Genomic DNA, 20,599 nt, shown 5'->3' on the forward strand with positions numbered 1-20,599 from the left:
CAGGATCCCATGCCACCTAGACACCAGTAGCCTGGATAAAAAGCACAAATTAATCCATTAAAAGATAATTTTAGGGTATTTATTTTCAAATAATCAAGGTAAGTTTAGGGCACTCTGCCATGGATGGCATTTTGTGAATAAATCTTTAAAACTGAATTATTACATTGAAAATGTTCATAACACATCACATTTAAAACAAAACGGAGTCCTAGCAATGCCATGTGATGTGCCTTCCCTCAGACTCTGCTCAGCTAGCTCTTCAAGAAACTAGGTTCAATTGCTAATTTCAAGGAATTAGACCAACCTGTCACTATTTTTACAGAGCATTCCAGAAGGTGGTGGACAGAACCCAGAAGAATTATGATCAATTTCCTGGAGTAACTTTATTTTTATTTTTTTTTAACTCTAAACATCATGTGAAAACAAAAATATCACCCTTCCAACTGATTTATGGCCGAGAAGAAAGGTTTGCCAAAAAGCTTCACCAAATTTTATGTTATGTGTCATTATCTGCCGGCATCTTTAATACAATTAAGTTAATTTGTGAAGATTCAGTAAAGGAACACAACCCCTTCTCTATTTCTTTATCAAACTACATTTGTTGTGTCCTTATAACCAAGAACATGAAGAGCCCAGCAGTACAGTGAAATCAATAGGGCACAGTGACAGTACATTGCCTGTAAATAATATTTCTAAAGAAAAATAAACTAAAAAAATTGAGTTTGTAGAAGAGATTTCTATCAACAGGAAGAGAGCATTTGATGTCAGGGTCTGTGTTTTGTTAATTGATGTGAGAAAAAGAAAGGAAGGGTCACATCTTGATTACTGATTATATGTAACTAGAAAGTTAAAAATCACATGAATTAATGCTGACAGAAGTTCAAAGACTATTATATAATCTTGTGTGAGTTAAGTTAAATATATTGCTTAATTAATTCTATCATTTTTTCAACTATTAATTTTCAAAGATGAAGTGCAGGAAGTGGGTGTATGTGCCCTGCCTGCCAGAGAGAACCAGTCAAGACAATAAAGGGGGAGAGGTGGGGGCGGGAAGAGAGAGAGCAGCTGCACATGTGTGTAGTTGTGATGTTAATAACACATATACATAGTAACTGAACAACCCAGTCTGATAATTTAATACTTTATTTTGTTAAGATAAATATTTTGCATTTCTTGCATTCCACAGCTGAAATACAAATGATGTTATTTAGAGAAGTTAAATTTCACTATAGATTTGAGGGAAGAATAAAAAAATAAATGTAAATAATTCAATTTCTAAAAATATGTTTAGATGCTTGATTTTGAAATACTGTTGAAATGTAAATTAAAATATTCTTGTATTTACACCTTGTTACAATAATATTTTCTAAATTAGAATAATCTTTATCCTTTCATATTTTACACTGAGATTTCACAGGGATAGAAAATTCTGACAGGAGTGAATGACCCCATCCCCCACCACCTGCTACCCCTGGGGCAGGGGACGGGGAAGGTGGGGGCTGGGGGTTGCCAGGTGTCTGGTTTTCAACTGGAATCTCCAGCTGAAAATGGAAACTGGCAGCGTCCGGTCAGCACAGAAAGTCCAGTTGCTGCAGTAACTGGCCCCCACCACTGGGGGTGGGAAGAGCAGCAGGGCTGGGAAGGGCCAGTCTGTGCCACAGGGTCACTGTCAGGGACAGAGATTCCCTCCGGCCTGAGCTGGGACCGGGCAGATTATCAGGGGAGCCGCGTTTGTACCCCCAGCATTGTTCCAGGGACAGAAATAAGGGCGGAGCTTCCCGGAGAAGGTGCCAGTGAAAGTGAAGAGATGGGACCTGTCAGTCACATTGTAAAACGAGACCTCGCCCGCCTCATAGTCCAGGAAAATCCCCACCCGGCTGGGCCTGACGCTCACGGGGAGGGGGGTTAGGGGGGAGGTGCCTGCCTCGTATCCCTCATCACAGAGCCCCACGACCCAGAATCCATTCCGAGGTGTGAGTGTGCTCTCCCCTTTCCTTTCCACAGATTCCCTACAAACCCCCAGGTCCCAGCCTGTCTTGTCTCCCACCTCCACCTCCCAGTAACGCCTCCCGCCCGTGAACCCCTCAGCGCCCAGAACAACGAAATATCTATCAAATCTCTCAGCGTTGTTGGGCAGATCCTGGCGTTTGTCTCCGTGTCTCACACGTTTGCGATCTTCAGACAGGACGAGGTCGGGATGAGCCGTGTCTGGATCCAGAGTCACGTCCACTGGGGAGAGAGTCACAGAGTCAGGGCCGGGGGCAGAGGCTGGTCACTGGGATCAAAGGGAAATTAACCTGCGTCCCGGTTAATCACTGGGGCGGAGACGGGGGTTGTTAGCTGAGGGGAGTCAGGGCCCCTCTGCCTGTGAGGAGACAATGAGGGGGAAGGGCAAGAGGAGCGGGGAAGGGGTGGGAAGGTGTCAGGGGAGGCGGGGGAGGGGAGGGGACAGGCTGATGCTGGGAGAGGAAACGGGAGGGGGAGGAAACAGGAGCAGAGGGGTGGAGGAGGGAGGGGAAGAGGAGCAGGCACCATGAGGACAGAGCGGGATGAAGGACAGGTTCCCTAGGCGTGGGGGGAGGGGTGGGTTCCATGGGAGCAGAAGGGGACAGACCCCAGGAGGCTGCGGGGCCAAGGGATGGGGCAGGCACCATGAGGCAGAGGGGGGTCAAGGGAAGGGCCGGTGCCAGTGGGCTGCAGGGGGAGAGGGGAGGTGTGGGCACTAGGGCAGAAGAAGGCAATGGACCCAGGGGGCACAGGGAAGCAAGGGAAGGGGCAGGCACCAGGGGGCAGAGGGGTGTGAGGGAATGGGGGAGCGCCAATGGGGCAGGGGAAATCAAGGGCAGGGTGAGCTGCCAGGGGGTGAGATGAGGAGTGGGGAGGTGGAGCCATGGGAGGGGGGGAGCAAATGAACAGGCACTGGTGCCAAAGGGACAGAATGGGGGGTGAAGGAGCAGGTGAGCAGAAGTGGGGCAGAGAGGGGTGTGGAGAAGGGCAGGCCCTAGGGGGCAGAGGCGTGTGCAGGGCGTTGGGGGCACCAGCGGGGAAGCGGGAGGATGAACGGAGGGTGGGGCCCAGAGGTTAGGAGCGGGTGAGGGGAGGGGTGGGGCAGTGCTGAGGTGAGAGGAAGGGCTGAGACCAGGCGTTACAAAGGGGCGTGAGGGAAGGGACTTGCACCAGGGAGGCAGATGGGGCCAGGGGCAGAGGAGGAGCTGGCATCAGGGGACTGGAGGGGTGGTGAGGGGTGCAGGTGTCACGGAGTCAGAGGGGGAGGGGAGGAGCAGGGGGGACAAATAAAGAGAAGGTGGCATGGGTGATGGTGGCTGTGGGGCAAGAGGGCGGGTCCGGTGTGGGGGGGCAGGAGGAGGGAAGGGGCAGGCAGAGGAGTGCGGGGAAGGGAAAGGGCAGGTGCCAGGGGCTGAGGGGGTTGAGCAGAAGGGCAGGCACAGGGAGGGCAGAGGAGGGGAGGACAAGCACCGGGGCAGAGAGGGGTGAGAGGCAGGGCAGGTGAGCAGAGGAGGTGTTAGCAGAGGGGATTGCGGAGAGGCAGGTGCCAGGGGTCAGAGTGGGGCTAGAGGAGGGGTGGGCACAGGGGGGTGAGGGAAGGGGCGGGTGCCAGGGGTCAGAGAGGGTGGGAAGAGGGGCAGGCATCAGGAGGGCTGAGGGGAGTAAGAAGGGCGAAAGTCAGGACAGCAGAGGAGGGTGAGGGGAGGGGTGGGAGACATGGCACAGAGGAGGGACAGGGGAGAGGTGGATGCCAGGACATAGTGGGGGTGTGAAGTGATGGGTGGGCTCCAGGGTGCAGAGGATGTTTGGGGGAGAGGGGCAGATGCCAGGAGGACAGGGGGAGAGAAGGGATGGGCTGTTCCAGTGGGGCAGAGATGGGTGGAGGGCAGGGGCATGTGCCAGGGAGGCAAAGTGGGAGTAGAGGGTCAGGGGCCCAGGGGAGCAGAAAGGGAGTGAGAAGAGAGGGAGGGATGTTGGTGAGGGGTCAGAATAGACGCAGGGTCCAGGGTCCCTCACAGGGGTGGGGGAAGGGTAAGGGAGGGGTGGGAGCCAGAGAGTGGGGAGGGAGAGGCAGGCCCCAGGGAATCTCTGCTGCTTTCGGGCCATGTGTGGTTGGTTTCTCGCTCAGAGCAGGTTGGTGCTGTCCCCACACACACTGGGGGTGCAGCCCTGCCCCAGGGGGAGCAGCTGGGACTCTCCATGCTGGCAGGCCCCACGGGCCCCACCTTCCAGCCGGGAAAACCCCACAGCCAGCCCCTCCCATTGCCCGGCCCAGCCCTACCCCCACGGGGGCAGTTGTCTGGATTGGGCTCACTTGGGGGGCATTACAGTGGAAGATTCGGGGGGTATAAATGCGCACTAATGGGCTGTTGCTAATGAGGCCAGGGCAGTGGGGAGAGGAGGGGGCATTTCCCCACTTACTGCTCCCTCCATCTGGGAGAAACTGCACCGGGGACCAGTCCCAGTTCACACCTGCACAGCGCGTCTGCACTAGGGGTTTGCACCGGTGCAGCTACATCAGTGCAAGGAAACCCCGGCAGACATGGCTGAGACACTGCTGTGCCAGGGGCCGTAACCCCTCCCCTCACTGGGGTTATGGATCCATAATTACAGGGTCACTGGAGCGGAGGAGCTGGACTCTGGGCTCCCAGGTGGGGGCCCGACCCACTGGGCTGCAGAGTCATTCTCACTCCCACGCTCTGGCCCAGTGCCCATGGCAGTGTTTAGACACAGGGGGACGTCATCAGACACATGGAGCCCAGTGGTTCGAGCTCTCATGGCATCACACGGGGGGATTGAACCTGGCGCTCCCAGCTGAGGGCCCAACCACTGGGCTAAAGGCTACAAGGGAAGAGGCAGCACCTTTTTCTCTTAATTGAAACTAGTCAGCAAACCCGACATGGAGTCACGAATAATTTCTGTTGACCAGAAATATAATTTTGCAGCAAATAAACTATTTGTCCAAAACATTTCACCCAGCTCCAACGTGTCTGAGCAACTGTCTGAGCAACTTAGGAGCCCCAATCCCAGTGACTTGCAAGGAGAGACTGTCAACATCTCCCGGAAACGCAGTTACAGGCAGGCCAGGCTCAGGACATCAGCTATGAAACACTCCAGAGCTCCTGTTTAATTTGCCCTTTGCAGACAAATGCCCCGCTGGGCCCCTGATCTCACCCCCACAAATCAGGCTGAAAATGGAGACTTGGCTCCAGCCTGAACTCTCTGCCCAGAGCCATTTGTCTCATGGACGCTGCTAGTGGCACAGACCCTCTGCAGCTGCACCTTCAGCTTGTTACCCAGTAACACGGCCCAGGTCAGACCACAGCAGCCAGACCAGCCCCTCCTCCAGCTCAGAAAGCTGGGCCAGCCTTGGCTAATGGGGGCTGAGGCAGTGCTGAGCAGTGGCCACACAATGCAGCCCTCATGTGTCCCAGGAGAGAGGCACAGACACGTCATCCGTTACCCGTCTCTGCAGCTCCCAGTACAATGGGCCCAGTCCAGGCCTCACAGCACCTGTCTCAGGGACACCCAGTAACTCAGCCATGGAGGGGTCAGGATGTCAGAGTGACGGGGCCTGGTCAGACACCTGGGCAAGTACCAGCAGGTGGCTGTAGGTAGCAGGCAAACTGACCAGCACTCAGCGCATCAGCCTCCAGCTATCACAGCTACAAGCCTGTCAGCTGGGTGCAAGCGTGTCCTGGGGTCCCAGGCTCTGTCCAGAGCCCCAGGCACAACACAGCTGAATGTCCCAGTAGAATCCACTCACCTCCGAATCTCTGCAGCGCTTCCCTCATGTCAAGGGAAATTTTATACACGTTTTTCAGGTCAGTAGAAACAGCTTCTGGTTCTTGGAGTTTCACATTCTCACTCCTATGAAGAAAACGTCCCATCATCACTCAGCTGCTCTGTACACACAGCATCCCAGAACCACCACCAAGCATATAAGTGCAATGAACATAGGAAACACACCTGCTCAATGTGCTTTTCACAGCCTGAAAGGAAAAAAGAGAATAAATGTTCTGTATTAATACAATGTGCATAAAACTGTGTGAGTTTCACTCTGGGCATCAAACTTTCATCTAGAAACTAGATCAACCCTCCCAGGCTTCACTGTTTTGTGGTAAAATCTCGTACACTATTGTGCATTAACACTTGTTTCATTTATGTAGGTGAGACAGGAATTTAGCTAAAGGATTCTCCCTTCTAGGGATTCAACCCATCAGTATCTGTGTTTATCGACTGTATTGGGTCTAATGTTCTGGAGTCAGAGCAGGGATGGGTTCAGCTCAGTATCATTCTTGTATCATGCGTTTAATCTCCCATGGCCTCACTGGGTCTCCATGAGGAGAATTCCTCTCTAACATGGACTGGGATATTTTGGAACTGATGGAGCCCTTAGCCAGATGTTCTGTTTGTCAGTAAACCGCAGAACACATTTACTCTAACTGCTGGAATCCAGACCCTGGGATCTGAGTTCTAATTCTGGATGGGTGGAGAATTTTGATGCCGTCTCACCTTTAGCAGCTCCACAACTGGTTGATGACACTTCTCTTCAATCTCTGTGATCAGCTGCTGCAGAGAGGAGCTTTGCTGGGAGAGTTTGGTTACATTTTCCTGTAGTCTCTGCAGGGTCTCCCTCTCCTCCTCCTCCGGCTCTGCAGAAGCAGCTGCTCCTCCTCTCTCAGCAGTGTGTGCAGTTTGTTAAATTCACCTGCAATCATCTCTCTCCTATTCTTCACTTTCCCCTTGAAATAGAAGAATAGGAAAGGCACAGAGAAAACGTGAGCCAGATGCTGAGTTACATAGACTGGGCCTCTGTCCATGAAGCAGGGGATTAGATCAGTATCAGGTTTGTAAGGAGATTTACTTCTTTGGGAAACGTACCATAATGGGTTTGTTTTAGTTCAGAGTTCATATGGCCAGTTCCATAGCGGGGTTGTCTAGGGTGCTTTGTAAAGCAGCAGTATGTTATTGCAGGTGGCAGGGGATGGACACAGGGGAGTGGGGAGAAATCGAGGGTGCAGGAGAGATTTACAGGGGGCCGCACAGGGCATCCATGGGGGGATTTGGGTGCCCAGTGCTGGGCACTCAGACACTCAGGGGAGCCATCACAGTGGGATGTGAACGATGCTCCTTTTTTGACAACCTGCTCCCAGGGCTGCAATGTCCAGGACTAGGGCAGGTGCTAAAAGTCCTTTCGGTGCCATCCGGCAGCTCACATGGGTGTTGGGTGCCCAGGGCATTGTCAAGGCTGGCTATGGCCTCACCCAGCCTGGCCGAGTGCCCCATGCTCATGTGCCCAGTGCCCCATGGATCGCAGCCTTTAGGGAGCCCGTCGTGTGTGGGGTCCCCGCAAAGTGCTCCTTTCTGTCCCTCCCCCCCATCACTCCCCCTTAAGGCAGGAGGGGGCAGAAAGGAGCAAGCGGCAGGCGAGGGGGACTTGGAGGAGGGGATGGGGGAGAGGAGCGAGCTGCAACAGTGAACGGTGAGCGGGGAGCCTCTGGGGAGGGGGCTGAGTGGGAGCCGGGCATGGGGCAGAGCAGGAGAGGCGCATGGATGGGGCCTCGGGGAGAGGAGGACAAATGGGGTGGAGCAGTGGGCAGGGTGCTGATCTGGGCACCGGGGAGATTCCCGCACTCATGCCCGGCATCCCCAAGTGCCGGAGGCTTGTGCTGTCCATGGCCGGCACCAAGACTGTGCAATGGAGCAAACAACCAGAGCACGTTCGTAACCACATCCAGGAGCTTTACGGTCCCGTCATTCCTGGGAACACTGCAGGGGGAAGGGCTCAGGGAGGAATAAACCTGGACACCCACCTGCCACTCTGTGATCTCCTCTTCCTCTGCAGACATCAGAGCCAGGGCCTCTTCCAGCTCCTTCCTCAGAGGGGCCAGGGCTCCCTGGAGTTTCACCTGCAGGGGCATCATGTGCGATAAACAGCCATTAGTCTGCCTGTCCGATGGGTGGACAGTACTGTACCAGAGCAGTAAATACCCTGGAAGGAGGCAGCAGACTCGGCTCTGCCGGCCCCAAATCCCTCATGGGTTCACTACGGCGGGTAGTGAAGACGTACCCTCAGGACTTCCCAGAGCCTGTGTCTGAGCTAAAGCTTCACATCACTGAGCACAGGCCAGAGGGGAAACAGCTGGGAAGGTTCTGAACGATCCCTCCTGCCGGTGCCAGTGAAGAGGTTGGGGCAGCACCTCGCTGCCCTGTACCCAGACCCAGGCCAGGAACAAGACCCCACTGTGCTCTCCTCTGTCCAGGCTCCCATGTGGCCTCCCCCAGGCAGCAGCCGAGCACCTGAGCCAGCGCAGTCCCATTAACTGCACAGGGTGAAGCTGTGATGTGGCTGGAGGTCAGTGAGGACCAGGGAACACTCGGTCTGAGGGAATGTGCCACCCATAATTATAACTGCTCCAGAGCTGTAACAACCCAGGGCTCTCTTCCCCTTTGACAGCGTGTGATTCATTCACACAGCACAGCAACGTGCTCCTGCCCCATCAGCCTGGCTCTGTGCAGCACCCCTGGCAGCCCCCCACAGCCCCCCCCCCCGAAATTTCCCCATTTCACTCTCCTTTCTCTGAGCCCTCGAGTTGTCTCCTCCCCTCTGCCCAAGGGCCCAGGCTGCTGCTGAGAGCTCCTGGGGAGCTGTTCGGTGACACCCCTGCGGTGCTGCTGCAGGGAAGCAGTGAGGGAGGGAGGGAGCCAGCAGGGGCTAGTGAGAGACAGGAGGTGGAAAAGCAGCCTTTGCATCCAGCAAAACAGCTTCATAAATGAGCAGGGATCAGAACAGGGAGGGGCAAAGGTGGCTGGATTCTTTGAAGCTCCACCCACAAAATAAGCTCCTCCCACGCGAGTCACCAAAAAGAGACACCATGATCTGTTCACAGTAGATGGTGCAATGTTCAGAACAGGATGGAGTTGCTGATCGGCTCTAAGGGGCTCCTGGGGCTGGACTCCCCTCATGGGGCTAGAATTTGCCCTTGGGCTCTGCTGGGCTCTCTGGGCCTGGTCCTCCTTTACTGGGGGGAAATAAGAGGTGGCATCTCCCAAACATCACCCGCTGGTGGCACTGGCAATAAATGGTGCAGAGCTGTAATTCTCCCTCTCCGCTCTCACACGGGGAACAAAATAATTAACAGTGTTGATATTTAAATGAGCAGTTCTCCAGTCTGAAGGTAACACACTCACCTAGACTGGCCTGCAGCTCCTGTGATTTAAACCTCATTGATTGTTAACACCAACCGTGGTGTAAAAAGTCCCCTTATTTCAGCAGTGGAAGCTGAGTGTGAAAAACATTCAGAAACTCAGAGAAAAGTTTCCCACATCAGGTATCTTTCAAGACTTGATATTCTGATTCTGTCGCCGCACTGCCAGATCATTCATTTCGTGATAGCATCTCCCGTACAAGGAAGGCTTTACAGAGCTGAATGATGCATCACACCCATGACAGGTAACATTCAGTGAAATCAGCCTGTAATTATAATCCAAAGTTATTACCCATTAAACCTGACAGCAATTCCCTACCTTGTACTCCTGGGCAGCCTCCTCTATGGGAACCACCCTGTGCTCTCTGTGAGCCCGGGACAGATGGCAAACCACACAGACAGAAGTTTGATCCTCTTCACAGAACAATTTCAGAGTCTCCTGGTGTTCCCCACACACCCTCTCCTCTCCTGCTCCCTTTGCTGCCTGTAAACTCAGCCGTTTGACCATTTCTACAACATTTGCCAGCTGCCTGTTGGGCCTGAGGTTTCCCTGTTGCACAGTTTCTCTGCACTGAGGGCAGGAGACGTCTGCATTTGATCCCTCCCAGCACTGGGCGATGCAGGCTCGGCAGAAATTGTGCCCACAGTCTATAATCACCAGGTCCTTAAAATACTCCAGACAGATGGGGCATGTAGCTTCCTCCTGGAGACTTTCCACGGGGTTGTCTGTGGCCATGGCTCCCTCTGGACAGTGTCACAGGGTTAGTTTCACTTTCCTGAGCTCAGAAATATGCCCGGCCTGCAGCAGCAGCAATTGGGTGTTTCTCTTCCTGGAACTGACTCAGGCTGTTTGCTGAGCTGGAGCCAGATCACCGGTAATGTTCCAGCCCTGGAGGGTTTGGTGAGAAACGTCCCAACAAGGCTCTGATCCTGCAATCAGCCCCCTCTGCTGGTGTGTGGGGGGGGGAGTCACTGGGGCTTCACAGGGACATCAGCTTTCCCTTGTCCTGCTGAGCTGACAGAACTGCGTGTCCAAGGAGTGATATTTAGGCTTGGCAGAATTCATTTGATTTAATATGTAATTTTGACAGATAAAGAATAATATTTATTTGTAAGACTTTTTTTGTATTTTTCTATTTAAACTGTCACAGTTTCAGTTTTTATCAATATTATTGTTCACAGTGTGGGAAACGGGTAGGGGCATTCAGACAATATTTTAGTCAGACAATAAATTAGTTTATGACAGTCGACACAGAGATTCAAAAAGTTAAAAAGTGTAACTGTTAAAACACAAATTGTCAACATCACACGTCAAAATATACTAAGTAAATCTCCTTAAATCAAACTCTAGTAAGTTCTCAAGCAGCATTTTTCTTACTGTGCCTATTTGAAAAATTTCACTTATCAATGGAAATATTTTTCCATGGTTTGTGTGTATACAGTGAAATCAATATTTACTGACATCTACCAATAAAATCTAATCCTTCTGAGTCTAGGGATATTCAATTCACAGGCCAAAAACTTAGTTAAACTGGAATCAATGTTTCAAAGGCCTGATTGTGACATACGCTAAGGCAGCTCTGCCTCAGTGTAAAGGAGGTGCAGTGTCAAAAGCGTTGCCACTATTCAGGATTTTAGAATGAGTCTCATGAACATAAGAATGGCCATACTGGGTCAGATCAATAGTCCATCTAGCCAGTATTCTGTCATAGAATCCAAGATCAGAAGGGACCATTATGATCATCTAGTCTTCTGACAGTGGCCAATGCCAGGTGTTTCAGAGGGAATGAACGGAACAGGGAATCATCAAGTGATCCATGCCCTGCTGCCCATTCCCAGCTTCTGGCAAACAGAGGCTAGGGACACTTCAGAGCATGGTTTTACCTGATATTTGGTGTGTTTGTTAAAGCCCCAGGTCCTGGAAGCATGTGACGAGGTGAGACTTTTGGCTTTTGTTTCCTAAACAAAGGAAGTTGCTTGGTTACAGAGAAAAACTATAAAAAGGTGATCTCAGTGCAGCCTAAAGGGCTGAGAAGCCAGAAGGCAAATCGAAAGAACTCAACATTTATCATTTTTATGTCTCATAACAGGCAGTTGTGTCATTTTGGGGGTCTCGACTCATGATTTTCAAAAGTTTGGGGTTGGCAATCCTGTGCCACTGAGAACTCAGGCCGTAAATCTCTATCTGCTACCCCTGGAGACCCCCCTAATTTAGTGCCATCATTTATCTAAAACAGAAGAGTTAATAGAAAGGGAAGTAGACAGAGAGGGCAAAGTGTGGGAATGCACATGGAGCTGGGCTGTGGGCCCAAGCAGCAAATGAGCACAGGCCCCCTGTATTGGGGGTGAAGTGAAGAGAGAAATTAGAATGTTCATTTTTATGTTTAGGTCCTTAGAGCCTTTGCTGGAGACAAGAGGCCTGAAAACAAACTGATCCCTGCCAAGGCAGTACAGTCAGTACCACGTCATCCAAAATCTTGAGTTTGGCTGAAGGAAACATGAGGGTTTTCTTCTAAAAAATTACATTCTGGAGTGTGTGTTTGTTTCTGAGCTGCCATGTTCTCAGCTTTTTCTTCTCAGCCATGAGAGCAAGAAACTGACCTTTGTTAAAGTGAGAGCTGAGATTGTCAGTTAATCACAGGATTCCAGGAGCTGGGGTGTTAAGAGAAACACCAGCTAGTGAAGGAGTCAGTGTGAAATCAGGAAAGTTTGTGACAACCCCAATGTGAAGTTTTTGGGAGTTGATGTGACAGGAAACAGCTGCACTTCTAGCGATTGCAGGTCCTTATCTGGCCCCCGTCCCTGCACTGTCTGAGCATGTCACAAACACCAATGGGCTTAGCCTCGTCATACTGCTGTGCAGAGATGACCCAGACCTGCCGATGGTGTGTGTGGGGGGGGGGGCACAGAGTGAGGGCTGCACCTTCAGCTGATGTTACTAAACATGCTCAGTCTGTGTGAACATGGTCACTACAAGCCAAACATTAAATCTGGGGGACACATGACCCCATGTGCCTCCCCGCCCCCCACAGTGCTTCTTCTGCTGTGAGATGGGGAAGGGCTGTTTCCTGCATTTTAGAAGAGGGGAAATTCAGGCTCAGACAGAATAAGTGACTTACCTGACTTCACATGGAGCAAAACCTGGATCTGTGCAGATTAACTTAGCACCTTAACTATGGGGCAAACCTTTCCCTCTGCAGCCAGAACCTGGAAGAAGAGGATAAGGAGACGGATGGACACGCACAGACACAGTTTGTCTGATAATCATCTCACTGACCCTCCCCATAGGCACTAGGCCAGTCTGTGCAGTTTTGGGTGATAATGGTGATGTCACCAGTCTTTGATGTGGTCTATCTCCTTGGCCCAATACTGACCCTGTAATCACTGTGTGGACCGATTCTGCTGGGCGGAAATATGAGTCAGTTTGGGCTTTGTCTGACTCTGAGCAGAGGAGTGTCAGGCCTGAGAGAAGGGACAAGGGGGACTGCTCGGCACACAAAGCTGGACATGCTCAAGACCACAGTTAGCAGCAATTGCTCCTCTGCACAGGATCTTTGCTGCTGGATCTCCTCGCAAATGTTTCCCACCAACGCATTTGCCTCCACAGGTCTAGATTCTGACTCGGGTTGTACCATTGCTCCTTTGACCTCAGCAGTTAGCCAGGGTTTGGGGCCTGGCTAGGTTCTTCCATTGGCAGGAGAAATGGATTATAGGAGTCAGGTATTTCTCTGGTGCAATCTGTATTAGTTACAAACAATGTCCAGACATTCCTGTGCCCTGAACACAGTACAAGCAAACAGCAGCCGGCAGTTCCCTTACTCAGAGCTCCACGTCTGCCTTTCCGGGGAACCCTGTGCCTGAACTGAGGGCAGAAGAGGTCTGGGTGGGGAGGCAGAAGGTCAGGCTGAGGTGCTGACCCTGGCTCCGTGTCTGCCTCCCCCCAGACCCAGGTGAAGGGCAGGAAGTTGCAGAGCATGCTGGGAAGCCTGAGCCCCTCCCAGGTGGCACCACGTGGGGTCCCAGAGTCTTTTGGGGCAGGGAGTGGGCAGGAGTGTTGCCTAGGGAAGGGAAAGGGGCTGTCACTCACACCACAAGTAGCTGTCCCGCATGTCCATCTAGACAGCCAGCTTGGCCTGCTGGAGGCTGTCCATGGCATTCTGGGCATGCTGCTCTGCGCTCTCAGCTGCCACAGAACCATGGACAGGTTCTGCAGCGAGATCTTGTTCTTCCACTGTGGGGGCAGACACGGAGCCTAGGGCACTAACATTTGGGGAGCATGGCGACCGCAGCAGCCGGATCTTTGGCTGCCCCGGTGGTCAGCAGTATTTTGAGGGTGGGACCTTCCACTGCCTCTGTCGGGGGCACCATTTATGGGGTGGAACCTTCCATTACCTAGGGCACCAAAAAAGCTGGCAGCGCTCCTGCTGCCCGACAGTCATACCCATTGTGACAAAGTTCCTCCTCTACCTTGGTGGGTCCTGCGCTTATTGGGAGATTTGCTCACCTCAGTGATCTTCCCCACAGTCTGGATCAACTCCTCCTGTGTATGATCTGGAGTTGGGAGGTTTGGGGGGAACCCAGGCCCACCCTCTACTCCGGGTTCCAGCCTAGGGCCCTGTGGATTGCAGCTGTCTATAGTGCCTCCTGTAACAGCAGCATGACAGCTACAACTCCCTGGGCTACTTCCCCATGGCCCCCTCCAAACACCTTCTTTATCCTCACCACAGGCCCTTCCTTCTGGTGTCTGATAACGCTTGTACTCCTTAGTCATCCAGCAGCACTCCCTCTCCCTTTCCCTCTCCCTCGTGCCTCTTGCTCCCAGCTCCTCACACGCACTTCCTCTCCTCTGGCTCCCCACTGCCTGACTGGTGCCCTGATTAGCCTGCCTTGATTGGCTGCAGGTGTTCTAATCAGCCTGTCTGCCTTAATTGGTTCTAGCAGGTTCCTGATTACTCTAGTGCAGCCCCTGCTCCGGTCACTCAGGGAACAGAAAACTACTCATCCAGTGACCAGTATATTTGCCCTCCAGCAGATTCCTGTACCCCACTGGTTTGGGTCTGTCACACCAGCTATTTTAAAGTTTAATGTGATAGTAAATAGACCCATTTTAAACCCTTCACCACACAAGACAATGCCCCTAGAATTCCTCATTAACTATTTATTTCTCTTCCCCTGGCTCCCTACAGCCACCAGCCACCTTCGAGCTTTCCCTCTTCTCTCCCAGGCTCTGCTCATTTGATTGCAGCAGCTCAGTGGATGGTCCAGCTTTGCTCTTTCACTTCCATTCTTCACTTCTTTGGGTGGCTGCATTTGCAACTGAGCAGCCTGATGGAAATACCTGAGTCCTCTGTCTCGGCAGGCAGGCCAAGCAGCTAAAGCCAAAGACTCCCTGAGAACGGGGGAGGTTAGCCTGAACTGTCAGGAGTGGAAGCTTGGCCCATAGGGTAGGGTTACCATATTTGAACTTTCAAAAAAGAGGACACTCCATGGCGGGGAGTAGTAGCCCTGCCCCCTATCCATACGCTTCCACTTCCTGCTCCCTGACTGCCCCCCACAGAACCCCCAACCCATCCAACCCCCAGCTCCTTGTCCCCTGATCGCCCTCTCCCGGGACCCCTGCTCCTAACTGCCCCTTGGGACCCCACCCCCTGTCTAAGCCTCCCTTCTCCTTGTCCCTGACTACCCCCTTCTTAGACCCCCCCCACCCTAACTGACCCCTAGAACTCCACCCCCTACCTATCCCCTGACTGCAATGACCCCTATCCACACCCCCACCCCTGACAGACCCCCGGGACTCCCACACCTATCCAACCGCTCCCTGTCCCCTGACTGCCCCGAACCTCCCACCCATCTAACTCCACCTGCTCCCTGTCCCTTGACTGCCCTGACCCCTCTCCACAGCCCCACCCCCTGACAGACTCCCCCCAGTACTCCTGCCCCAAACAACCCCCCCTGCTCCCTGTCCCCTGACTGTCCCTTGGGACCCCCTGTCCCTTCTCCAACTCCCCCGCCCCCCTCACCATGCTGCTCAGAGCAGCGTGTCTGGTGTGCGGAGCCAGACACAGTCTGCGCTGCCCTGTGGAGCGCGCAGCCCAGCCCCCCCAGAGCGCTGCCGGCGCCGTGCGCTGATCCTGCAGGGGAGAGGGGAGCAGGGGAGGGGCTCTGACTGCTGGAGGCCTGGATGCGAGCAGCTCAATCCAGCCCAGCTGCCGTGTTAGCTGCATCGCGCTCTGCACTGGGAGGGAAATCCCGGACCTTTTTAGATTTTTACAAATTCCTCCCAGTGCAGATGTTTAAAAACCAAAAAGCCGGACATGTCCAGGAAAATCTGGACGCATGGTAACCCTACCATAGGGACTCCAGGATCTGCAGCTGCTGCCACCTATATGGTGAATCCTCCAACTCATCACCAAACAGCTCTTCCACGTTCTGCAAACTGGCCTCACTGGCTGACTGTGTAGAAGAACAGAAACCCTTTGTTACAGCAGGGGAGTCTCGTCAATGCTGCACTCTTTGCATGGCTTTCAGAGGTCACCATGAAACACGACTATCCTGCCCCTAGGAGTCTCTCAGGGAGCTGCCTGCGCAGTCACTTGGCACCCACCAGTAATGGTCTCTGACAGTGGCATTGCAGAGGGAGCTTAGCAGACCGTCCCTTCTATGACTTCCCGAATTGCTGCCAGGACTGATTCTAAGAGAAGAGCAGATTTCTCCTCTGCGCTAGGGAGATTCCCATAGGAAAAGCAGCTGTGGTGGGGGACAGGGCCGGCTCTAGGTTTTTTGCCACCCCAAGCAAAAATTTTTTTGGCTTCCACCCCCCAGACATGAGCTCCCCCTCCTGCCCACCGGTGCCCCCCCACTCACATCCCCTGCTGCCCCAGAACTGGGCTCCCCCCAAACGTGGGATCCGCTACCAGCACGCTGCAGCCAAGCCCTGGCCCAGCTGCGACTCTGTCCCCATGCGGGTGGAGCTGCTGGGTGGCGCGGAGCGGGAGTACTTCCAGGTGGTGGTGCAGCTATGGGGTGGCGCAAAGAACACGGCCCCCTCCCTGGGCTTCACAGCATTGCTGGTGGCCAAGGTGGATCAGTTCGCGCTCACCGCCCTCACCCCCGACATGCTGGTGGCCGAGGACCTGGAGAGCCCCCCGGACCTGCTGCTCTTCAGCCTCACGGTGCCCTGGCCCAGACCCGGCAGGAGGGAAGGTGAGGATCTCCGGCTGCGGGGCTATGGGCTCAGCACCAACGAGGCCAGCCGGCCGCTCACCTCCTCACACACTCCAGGATCCCCTCGCCACCATCACAGCCCGGGCTTGGCTCCAGGGGGCCCCGCTTCCCTCCCTCCCCAGCTCCTCACACACACTGGGCAGGGCCACCCAGAGGATTCAGGGGGCCTGGGGCAAAGCAATTTTGGGGGCCCCTTCCATAAAAAAAAGTTGTAATACTATAGTAACATGTATTTGGAAATGTAAAAAATAACTAGTGAAATACATTCAAAAATTAATTTGTAATAATTTGAAAATACACCAAATACATGATTTAAAAACATTAAATGCTTTACTGGTCTGTCTACATTTGCAATTACATAATGGGCTGTTGCTGGGTGATGGTTGGTGCCAATGGGCTGTCGCCTGGGGGTGGTGCTGCTGTTGCCCAGGGCTGGGTGGGGAGCTGGGCTCTGGGTTGGGGGGTGCCCAGCTCAGAGGGGCTGGGCTCAGGACTGTGAGGAGATGGGGTCGGAGGTTGTCTGGCTCAGAGGGGCTGGGCTCAGAGCTGGGGTCAGGGCTGTGGGGGCTGGGGTCGGGGTGCCCGGCTCAGAGGGGCTGGGCTCGGAGCTGGGGGTCAGGGCTGTGGGGATGGTGTCAGGGTGCCCAGCTCAGAGGACTGGGCTCAGAGCTGGGGTCAGGGCTGTGGGGGATGGAGTCAGGGGTGTCCGGATCAGAGGGGCTGGGCTCAGCTGGGGTCAGGGCTGTGGGGGAATGGGGTTGGGGTGCCTGGCTCAGAGGGGCTGAGCTCAGAGCTGGGGGTCAGGGCTGTGGGGGGGATGGGGTCAGGGGTGCCCGGTTCAGATGGACTGGGCTCGGAGCTGGGGGTCACGGCTGTGGGGAATGGAAACAGGGGGGTGTCCGGATCAGAGGGGCTGGGCTCGGAGCTGGGGGTCGGGGCTGTGGGGGGGATGGGGTCGGCGGGGTGCCCGGCTCAGAGGGGCTGGGCTTGGAGCTGGGGGTCAGGGCTGGGTGTGGAGGATGGGTTTGGGGGAGTGCCCAGCTCTGAGGGGCTGGGCTCGGAGCTGGGGGTCAGGGCTGGGGGGGAATGGGGTTGGGGGGGTGCCCGGCTCCGGCCCGGCCCCTTACCATGCCACTTACCCCCTCTCCCCGACAGCGCTGCAGCAGCGTGGTGTCTCCAGCGGGGTCTGAGTTCCCGTGGCTCGGCTGCAGCTCGAAGCCCCACCCCCTTACCAGCTGAGACACCGGAGGCTGGGGGAGCCTCCGACATACCCTGCAGGGCCCGGAGCCTGGGGAAAATTGCCCCACTTTCCCCCCCCCGCTAGGGCAGCCCTGACTCTGGGAGCCCCTCTCGCCGCTGCCGCAGCCCGGGCTTGGCTGTGTGAGGAGCTCCCGGAGCGTGTGAGGAGCTGGGGACGGAGGAGGAGCCAAGCCCGGGCTGCGGCGGCGGTGAGAGGGGCTCCGGGAATGTGTGAGGAGCCGGGGATGGAGGGAGGAGGGGTCCTGCTGCCGCTGTCACTCCCGGCGGCGCCACGTTTCCGAGTGGGCTCTGCATGGTGCCGCGGGGCTGGGCAGTGGGTGCGGATCCCGGCTCCGGCGAGTGGCTGCGCCAGGGCCTGCTCCCAGCAATGAGACTCCAAGCAAAAAAATAAAAATAAAAAAAGGAGGGGGCGAAGTGCCGCCCCTTAGAAAGTGCCACCCCAAGCACATGCTTGGAGGGCTGGTGCCTAGAGCCGGCCCTGGTGTGGGAGGGGGCAATACAAGCACTACCCCTGAGCCCTTGAATAGCAGCAACCAGGACTCTGGGAGCCAGGGGATTGGTGTGTTTTGCCGGGAAAGCAGAGCTGGAGAGCAGAAAAGGGCATTGGAGGAATTGTAGAAAAGTCAGTGTCATGGCCAGGACATGGGCAGCCCGACCTAGTGGTCAGAGGCAGAGTCCACACTCAGAAGACAGAAGTTGAGAGTCAGCTGGGTCAGGATACTGGAAGAGCAGAAGCAAAAGACCAAATTGTGTCCAAACCCTCAAATCAGATGAGTCACAGCGAGTCAGGATGCCAGGAAATCAAGCCTGGGCAGTGGGAGCAGGAACAGCTAACACATGGTCCAGAAGACAGGGGAGCTCGGGTGTTCACACAGCTTCTTGTTCCTGCTGTTGGTTTAAGGAGGTCCCAGGGGCCGATTAGCTGCTCTGGGACTCTGCCAATAAGGCCTTAGGGATAGAGCCTCCAACTGGTTCTGGACTTCGTAAGTCCTAGGTAAGCAGTTTTTAGGAGGCTTCCAGGTGGCCTGCTGGAGTGTGGCTGCTCCCATGAACCCTGCAGACCTGGGTTAATGACCAAGGGGTCATGACAGTGAGTGACCTCTCCCCACTCAAACCTCCTGCAGAAAACAGTCTCCAGGATCCCGGACACATCCTCTGAGAATAAAAAAACAAAGTCGCAATTGCAACTAGGCTATGTAACAGGAGCCCCCTCTTTGTTGCAACAGCCCCAAGTGCACAGAAGAGTGAACGGTTCTTACCTCCAGGAGATGCACGGGATCTTCCATCTAAGCCACAATGGGACCCATGTTGCTTGGTTTGACGGGATGAGATCATCTCTCCCCACTGCTCTCTGAGCTGGGCTGGCTGCAGCATTCATCTGTGTGAGAGGCTGGGACAGAGACTGGAAGAAAGATGTTACAATCAGGGTCCAGGCACCCCAGAAGGAGAACAAAGGGTCTGAAACCGAAAGGCAAAGCAATCAAATCACCGGATTCGACAGAGAATTTTTGTACAGTACAGGGACATCAAATAAGGTCTGTTAGGAAAGCTGAGATGTCGGTCTGCAAACTGCTAAGGCCAAGATTGTGACTCTTAAGATTCAGTTTTAGTCACTACAAAGTGTGTTTTGCTTTGTTTGTCTGTTTGACATTTGTCTCTTTCTCTTGCTTAGTATCACTTAAATCTCTTCTTTGTTACTATGCTTCCCAAAGCACCTCAGTGTTGTGTGTGTGAGTGAAGTGTGAGTCTCCAGCCTACCTAACAGGGTGAGCTGTGCCCTGTTTCTTCAAAGGTAGCAAATAATTTCAGAGTGGTGCTGGGCACAGAGTCCACGGGCAGTTCACCAGACATCTCCTGTGAAGCCCAAAGAGAACAAAGGAGCAGGAGAGATTCAGGCCCCACTGACCTATGGTAACTTCCCATAGAAGAGGCTACACAGTGCTCCAGACACAACCAGCAGGATCCCTCCCACAAGCTGGGCCATGTCCTTCCCCTCCCAGCCCCACAGATTCTTCCTCACCCCAGCCTCAGTAACCCCTCCCATCTCCCTGGTCTCCCCACCCACTCGCCAATACCAGGCTGTTTCCATAATGGTTTTGTACCAGAGTTCACTCACTGCTAGATCCTGGGCTAGCAACCCTATTGATAGTCAATCTTGCAGTTTGTTGGCTGGGAACTCAGCCCTCCAACCAGGTCACCGTCCTTTAGTCCACTGCTTCCTGGGTCATGCTCCTTCGAAACAAAGTCAAAAAATGTCTTGAAGAGAAACAAGGCCTTCCACCCTCCTGGGGAGCTCTTCCTCAGCCTGATTTTGGCCTCGTTTGCCCTTCTTGGGGTTCTATGGTCTTCTATGTCCCCTTCCTTAGGGACGGTGGGAGAACCCAGTGCTACCCTGGACTCCAGGTTTTGGCCCAAGGCCGTATACTGAACAGCTAGGGCTGCTTCTGTACTTTTGCTGTTGTTTTCCCTTGTTTCCTCTCCGGTGGGGCTCACTTAGTCATCTCCAGGCTTTGCAGCCACAGGCCAAGCCACCCTGTTATATACCCCCTCCTCCTTAAAATCCAGACCAACCCGGGGCAAGTTCTACTCTTGTCCAGTATTCATCCCTCACCATCTCACTGCTGTCACCGGCTGTGCACTCGTACAGCCTCGTACTCACCAGAACTCAGAGGCCATCATTCTTTTCCTGCAGCCACTCATTCTCATTAACAACTGCTTGCAAAGCCTTATTCTGAAGCCACTAGCTTCTTCTGTAGCCTTTTTTTTACTGCTGCTGCATCCCCCAAAACCTTTTCCATCAGGGTCTGAGCACACACCACTGCTCAACTCTCATGATTGATTCAGCTCTGTGCCAACCATTTCATCTTTCACCTCCCTGCAGCACCCAACAGGTGTGT

The 20,599-nt window shown here is 54.0% G+C and overlaps 1 protein-coding gene, 1 long non-coding RNA gene and 1 pseudogene across 2 annotated transcripts in view; all 3 read right to left on the reverse strand.

The window, feature by feature from the left end:
- The window catches only part of LOC120383937 (E3 ubiquitin-protein ligase TRIM39-like), a 961,691-nt gene that overhangs the window by 480,694 nt on the left and 460,398 nt on the right, over positions 1–20,599 (reverse strand). The window lies entirely within an intron of this gene.
- On the reverse strand, positions 1,246–10,180 carry LOC120383942 (annotated as a pseudogene).
- LOC120384000 lies at positions 14,389–19,660 on the reverse strand. Its single transcript, XR_005588587.1, has 4 exons — positions 18,962–19,660; positions 18,462–18,857; positions 15,568–15,671; positions 14,389–14,607 (listed from the first exon to the last, which is right to left on the reverse strand). It is a non-coding gene; the product is annotated as an uncharacterized LOC120384000 (long non-coding RNA).

Source organism: Mauremys reevesii, linkage group 15 (assembly GCF_016161935.1).
Source record: "Mauremys reevesii isolate NIE-2019 linkage group 15, ASM1616193v1, whole genome shotgun sequence".
NCBI classification, from domain to species: Eukaryota; Metazoa; Chordata; order Testudines; family Geoemydidae; genus Mauremys; species Mauremys reevesii.